The sequence below is a fragment of the Xenopus tropicalis genome, chromosome 7 (genome assembly GCF_000004195.4).
Source record: "Xenopus tropicalis strain Nigerian chromosome 7, UCB_Xtro_10.0, whole genome shotgun sequence".
NCBI classification, from domain to species: domain Eukaryota; kingdom Metazoa; phylum Chordata; class Amphibia; order Anura; family Pipidae; genus Xenopus; species Xenopus tropicalis.
In genome coordinates, this window is record NC_030683.2 from 38440920 (window position 1) to 38448278 (window position 7359).

Here is a 7359-nt window from a genome sequence, read left to right on the forward strand (position 1 = left end):
CTGTCACCTCTCACTGTTAGAGCTGGGAGTGTACTTCTCTTTATATAGTGCCATTCAAATCTGCTTTTGTCTCACGACAGAAGAGCCAATAGTGAAGGGCAGGTTGCCTGTGATTGCTTCTAACATACTGACAGCAATGAAACCCATTTTACCCATTACACTTAATTAATGAGTAGTGGAGAACGGAAGGCAGTGTTGATATTTATTTATACAAACCCAAGTGATATATTTGTTTCCTTCAATTGACCAAGTACAATGCTGCAAAGCAACTCTCCTTTTATAAGGTGGGAACGATGTAACTTATATGTAGTATAAAAAAAAATACAAACCATTATTTAAGTGCATTTTCATTTCAAACATTTTTATTTAGAATGTTTATTAAGCTGATATTAACTAGCCTTTCTGTAATTCTAAGCTTTATGTTTAACAGGTTTTCGGATAATGGCTCCCATGCCCGTATTATTGTGCCTTATTTTGGTAGAATGTCGTATTACACAGCACTATCAAGGAATTGCTCATTATTAACATCAGCCCCTGCCCTAGTGGAGCTAGGAGCCATGATTAGAAGTCATGTATCCTGCCTGCATATTTTCTTAGGCGAAACACACATGGGGAGAATAAACAAACTCCTTACAGACAGTGATCAGAATTGAAGCCAAGACCCCCACATTGCACCCCTCATTGCAAGCCTGCAGTGTTATTCACTAAGCCACCCATAGCACAGCATATTGGTTACATTAAAACATGTTCTAATACTGGAAGAAAAGAAAGCAACAGTAAGGGATAAAAGATTCCCAGTGGACTCAGGCCATAAATGACTGCCCACAAAAGAGTCTTCTTCTCATACCTTGAGCTTTATATACACACCATTTGTCCTTTGTACCATTAGCCTGCATGTTGCAATTAAGTGATAGCCTTCATTGGGCTTTAGGGACCTCTGCTTGCAATGCAGCAATACACTGTCAGGGCTGAGGAGGAGCTGCATCCCAAAATGCTGTGTGTAACCTTACAAACACAGCCATATGGCTGTTACACCTTCCTAAGTGGAGTTGCTCTTTAAGAATAAAATATGTGTGGCCTAAGTTTTTCACTAATTTTGAACACAAGGGGGCACATTTACTAATCCATGAACGTCCGAAAAGCGTCTGAATGCGTTTTTTTCGTAATGATCTGTATTTCGCGACTTTTTCGTAAATTGTCGCGACTTCTTCGTAGCGTTACGACTTGCGCGAACTGTCGAGACTTTTTCGTAGCCGGCGCGCCGAGTACGAAAGTTTCGGATTCATTCAAGCTTCAGTATCATGACTTTCCTTGGGCCAGGTTGGAGCTGCAGAGTGCCATTGAGTCCTATGGGAGGCTTCCAAAATCTGAAAGTTTTGCCCGCCGTTTACGAGCGCTCAATACGAAAAAGTTGCAACAATATACAAGCAAATCGTAACAGCTACGAAAAAGTCACGACAATTCGCGCAAGTCGAAATGGCTATGAAAAAGTCGCGACAATGTACGAAAAAGCCGTAACGGCGACGAAAAAAATCGCAAAAAATACGAAAATGTCGCAAAATGTTCGTTTCCAATCCGAATTTTTCCCATTCGGATTCGTGAATTCGTAAATGTGCCCCAAGGAGTGGACCTTATCCCCATTCGGCCAACAAAATGCAGATGGGGACTGCATCAATGTAATGCTCACGTTTTTCATAGGTTGTATTTCCTTATAATAAACAATTGGCTTCTCAAGAAGGTTTCATGTACAACAAATTCAAGTTTTCATTATGTTGTTTATGCAGTCTTCACCCTACAGCCAAAGAGTCTTCCAACAGTCTTCACCCCAACCTGCCCAATAGATATCTTGCAGATATTTGGCCAGATATTGGATGGTCAGACATCTCTGTGGTCCCCATTACCTGGGCCAATAGGGTGCCACTTTAGTCTGAAGTCAGAAGTTTTTATCACCTCATATATGGCCATCATGTATATTTTCAGCACTGTTATTATGTATCCATAACAGACATCTCTCATCAAATGTCTAAGTGCTTTTAATTATTATACAATAAAAGTTATTAATTAAATATTGGCATTGGGGTTGGTATGATTTTTTCACCTACTTGTGAATCCCTATATTTAGGTAATTCATGTACCCTACATCTGCAAAGGTTTTATTTCATAGATAGATGGCACAGGATTTTTTTTAATAATAGTTACACACTGCGTAAAGAGAAAACTATGAGGTTTTTGTTTGGGAAGACAAATGCAACAGCATGGGCTGCCTTTTAAAGTGGATGTAGATCAAAAAAATAGATAGTTCCTAATGAAAGAACATGTAATGCTAAGCAACTTTCCAATATACATCCAATGAAAAATGTCAGTTATATGTAAATGTAAGCGCCATTGAAAGCAGTATTTTCTGTCCCTCGCTGCACTCTGGGTTCTCTCCCATGAAACAATGTAGCATAATCTAACCTTGCATGCTTCTTTATATCAGCTGGTTTCTCCTAAATTGTTTTAAAAGTCAGAATCACCAGGTCAGAGAACTGACAGGGACAGACGGATACTGCTTTTATATTTATTTCTTACTGATTCCATGTACAAATAATGGGTTTTTAAATTTCTTTTTTTTCCACTTTAGAAGTCAACTTGTGTTCAATAAAAATGACTTCTGTGAATTGTAGCCTTCTAAATGTCTATAAATAAATGAGCACATAAACAAAGACTTTGGGAAGGTTAGTAGCCTAAGTGGAGGCTTGGGGTTTTATGAAATGAATGTTGATGCTCTAATTTCCTTACCCAACCAAACCGCAAATTGAATGTACATTATTTGGAGAAATACGAGCCTTCGGTATTTAAGCATTACTTGATCCGGGCTGTTGTTTTGTAACTACAATGTTACTAATTTTAATTCTGTAAATAAGGCTGCCAAGGTTGAAGCTCCCTCTCTCTGACCTTGGAGTTGGTGTCTACAGGGTTTGCTTATTTTAAGGCACAGAATTGTTTCTTCTCTTCCATTAATGGGATGACTGGAAGTATCTGCCACTGCATGAGTTCTTGCTTACTATATAGTTCATTTATTAGAGGACTATAGAGGCTTGGAACATGGGCAATTTTAGAATACTGCATACAAATAATAATCAAAATCTCACTGTGGCAAATGTAGGTTCAAGCTGTGCGCATCAGGGGTCATTTATGAACACAAGTGCAGTGGGAAAATGCACTTTTGGACACATCAATGTATTTATTTAGCAGTTTTCGAGTTTGTGAATTAAAGAGCTTTTTTTCTAATTCAAATTAACTTACATTTGAAAAAAACTTGAATGTTTGCTTATTTATTAAAAAATCCAGATATGAAAACCTCATTTAAATAAAAAACCCAAATACCTTGAATTAGTGAGCTTACAATATTGAATAAACTCACAAATCTCAAATTGAAAATATGGCTTGATTTTGCTTAGGACAACTCCCATTGAACATTTGATTTTTGAACTCTGGAGCTACCATCAGCTAGGGTGGCATCAGTAGGCATAGTGGAGCACTACAGAAGAGGCAGGATAGCATTGGCAACCATATGGAAATGCAGGAGCCTGTTTGACTCAAGCACCTTATTTACCTGTATCATTATGAGCTTTCCATTGCATTTATTTTAGAACATCAGCACTCGGGGGTGTATTTGTAAATTACCCTACTTGTGTTTCCAATACAAAAGCCTCTTTTTAAAGCTGTAGTTCTCCATAATGTTAATCTTTTGTATAGTGAGTTTCCTGTTTCTAGCAACTTTCCAGTTTATCTTCATTATTTATTTTTTATAGTTTTTAAATTATTTGTATTCCCCTTCAAACTCTTCATAGCTTTTGACTTGGGGCTACTGACCCCAAAAGCCAAACAACTACTGCTCTGTGAGGCTACAATTGTATTGTTAATTTGTATTACTTATACAGGTATGGGATCCCTTATCCGGAAACCTGTTATCCAGAAAGTTCCGAATTACAGAAAAGCCATTTCCCATTATAAGCACATAATTCTAATTTTTTAAAATGATTTCCTTTTTCTCTGTAATAATAAAACAGTACCTGTACTTGATCCCAACTAAGATATATTTAATCCTTATTGAAGGCAAAACAAGCCTATTGGGTTTATTCAATATTTTAATGATTTTTAGCAGACTTAAGTTATAGAGATCCAAATTACAGAAAGATCCCTTATCTGGAAAACCCCAGGTCCCAAGCATTCTGGATAACAGGTCCCATACCTGTATTGCTATTTAAACCCACTCCTATTAATATCCCAGTCTCACATTTAAACCACTGCCTGGTTACTATGGTAAATAAGACTCTAGCAACCAGATAGCTACTGAAATTCTGAACTGGAGACCTGCTGAATAAAACCCTTAAAAACTGAAATATTACAAAAACATAAGTAAATAAAGACCAATTGAAAATGGTCTCAAAATACCAATGCCAATGCATTGCAATAGCATATCAGAGCCAAACCAACATATTTGGCAGGCCCTGGGCCTCACTCCAGCCACCTCTGTTCGGAAACTAATTTCATTCTGCTGCTCGTAAATTCTCTAACGCTACCCCTCTGGTGCTCTGCTTGGCAACTTGGCCCTCATACCTGGTCCCTGCTTGGCAGCTTCTTGACACTCACTGCAGCTGCTAATCCAATTCACAGGCGTAAAGAGTTAGAGAAGGCAGATGAGGTACATGTCTTGGGCCCTAACGTGCCCCTCACCCCAATCCTTCAGCTCTAGGCACAAGTCTGTTCTGCCTCCCCCTAGTCCTGGCCCTGTAGCATATACATTGGCCTGCCATGTTAGAAAAGCTCCTTTCCACTATGCTGCTGCTCTTCATCTAGATATCTTTATGCCCAGTTGCTCAGGTCAGAAATTCTCCAAATCAGTTTGACCAAAGCTCCCTTTTATTTTCCTTTTCATTATGGACTGTAGTTAATGCAACTGTCTCTCCTGAGTGCAAACAAGCTGCAGAGGTGGAAGACAAGCGGTGGATTAATGATGTCTGTTGGAATAGGGTTTTTTTTTTAGCAAAACAGACCACATGGAGATTGTCTAGGGGGGTAAAATATATTTACTTTTTATTTTCTCACTGGCTAAATTTGATTTTGTGTATTAATTAAATGAATTGTTCTTTTTGTCCTTACATGAATGTTTTGTAACTAAATTCTGCAGAGCTGGTTTTCTTACCATGTTCCAATTCAATTTATAATTGGTTTCCTGGTTGCAGGACATAAATTAGCATTCCTAACCCAAATACAGATGTTCCGTCTATTAATTTAGCAACGTAGTATATTTTTTAGTTGCAAACATATGCACTCTCCGAAGGCACCTATCCCATGGCAGATTACCAAGTACTTAACAATGTTTTAAAGTCAAAAAGCAATTTATCTATGCCAAATGCTCACAAATTAAACTTAAACATTGTTAGGCCTGGTTTACACTCCCGAGGCTCACCAGTAGCCAGTCAGGAAGCCAAAAATCTCCTCTTGGTGACCACCATTTTTTTTAAATTTCAAAAATTTACACTAACCCTACAAAGCAAAGAGTTTTAAAATAAAGTTATTGTATTAAGAGTACACTTTTATACCCATTAAAGTGCCTGTTGTCTGGGAATTCATCAAAGTACGAGTTCAAATCCCAAAATGGGTAAACTTCGGATTAAATACGATAATTTCTGATGATCGGAAATGTCACGAAAATGCTTACGAAAAAAAATCATAATAGTCACAATAATATCGTATTGGCGTTCCGAAAGTCACAAAATTTTCGTATCCAAACGATCGTAAATGGTGGGAAAACCTTTCTGACTTTGATCCTTCTGTGCATGATTTTGGAAGCCTCCCATAGGACTCAATGGCACTCTGCAGCTCCAACCCGGCCCAAGGAAAGTCTCCCATAGGGCTCAATGGCACTCTGCAGCTCCAACCCGGCCCAAGGAAAGTCTCCCATAGGGCTCAATGGCACCCTGCAGCTCCAACCTGGCCCAAGGAAAGTCTCCCATAGGGCTCAATGGCACTCTGCAGCTCAAACCTGGCCCAAGGAAAGTCTCCCATAGGGCTCAATGGCACTCTGCAGCTCCAACCTGGCCCAAGGAAAGTCTCCCATAGGGCTCAATGGCACTCTGCAGCTCCAACCTGGCCCAAGGAAAGTCTCCCATAGGGCTCAATGGCACTCTGCAGCTCCAACCCTGCTCAAGGAAAGTCTCCCATAGGGCTCAATGGCACTCTGCAGCTCCAACCTGGCCCAAGGAAAGTCTCCCATAGGGCTCAATGGCACCCTGCAGCTCCAACCTGGCCCAAGGAAAGTCTCCCATAGGGCTCAATGGCACTCTGCAGCTCAAACCTGGCCCAAGGAAAGTCTCCCATAGGGCTCAATGGCACTCTGCAGCTCCAACCTGGCCCAAGGAAAGTCTCCCATAGGGCTCAATGGCACTCTGCAGCTCCAACCTGGCCCAAGGAAAGTCTCCCATAGGGCTCAATGGCACTCTGCAGCTCCAACCCGGCTCAAGGAAAGTCTCCCATAGGGCTCAATGGCACTCTGCAGCTCCAACCTGGCCCAAGGAAAGTCTCCCATAGGGTTCAATGGCACTCTGCAGCTCCAACCCGGCCCAAGGAAAGTCTCCCATAGGGCTCAATGGCACTCTGCAGCTCCAACCCGGCCCAAGGAAAGTCTCCCATAGGGCTCAATGGCACTCTGCAGCTCCAACCTGGCCCAAGGAAAGTCTCCCATAGGGCTCAATGGCACTCTGCAGCTCCAACCTGGCCCAAGGAAAGTCTCCCATAGGGCTCAATGGCACTCTGCAGCTCCAACCCGGCTCAAGGAAAGTCTCCCATAGGGCTCAATGGCACTCTGCAGCTCCAACCTGGCCCAAGGAAAGTCTCCCATAGGGTTCAATGGCACTCTGCAGCTCCAACCCGGCCCAAGGAAAGTCTCCCATAGGGCTCAATGGCACTCTGCAGCTCCAACCCGGCCCAAGGAAAGTCTCCCATAGGGCTCAATGGCACTCTGCAGCTCCAACCTGGCCCAAGGAAAGTCTCCCATAGGGCTCAATGGCACTCTGCAGCTCCAAGATGGCCCAAGGAAAGTCTCCCATAGGGCTCAATGGCACTCTACAGCTCCAACCTGGCCCAAGGAAAGTCTCCCATAGGGCTCAATGGCACTCTGCAGCTCCAACCCGGCCCAAGGAAAGTCTCCCATAGGGTTCAATGGCGCTCCGCTGCTCCAACCTGGCCCAAGGAAAGTCTCCCATAGGGCTCAATGGCGCTCCGCAGCTCCAACCCGGCCCAAGGAAAGTCTCCCATAGGGTTCAATGGCGCTCCGCAGCTCCAACCCGGCCCAAGGAAAGTCTCCCATAG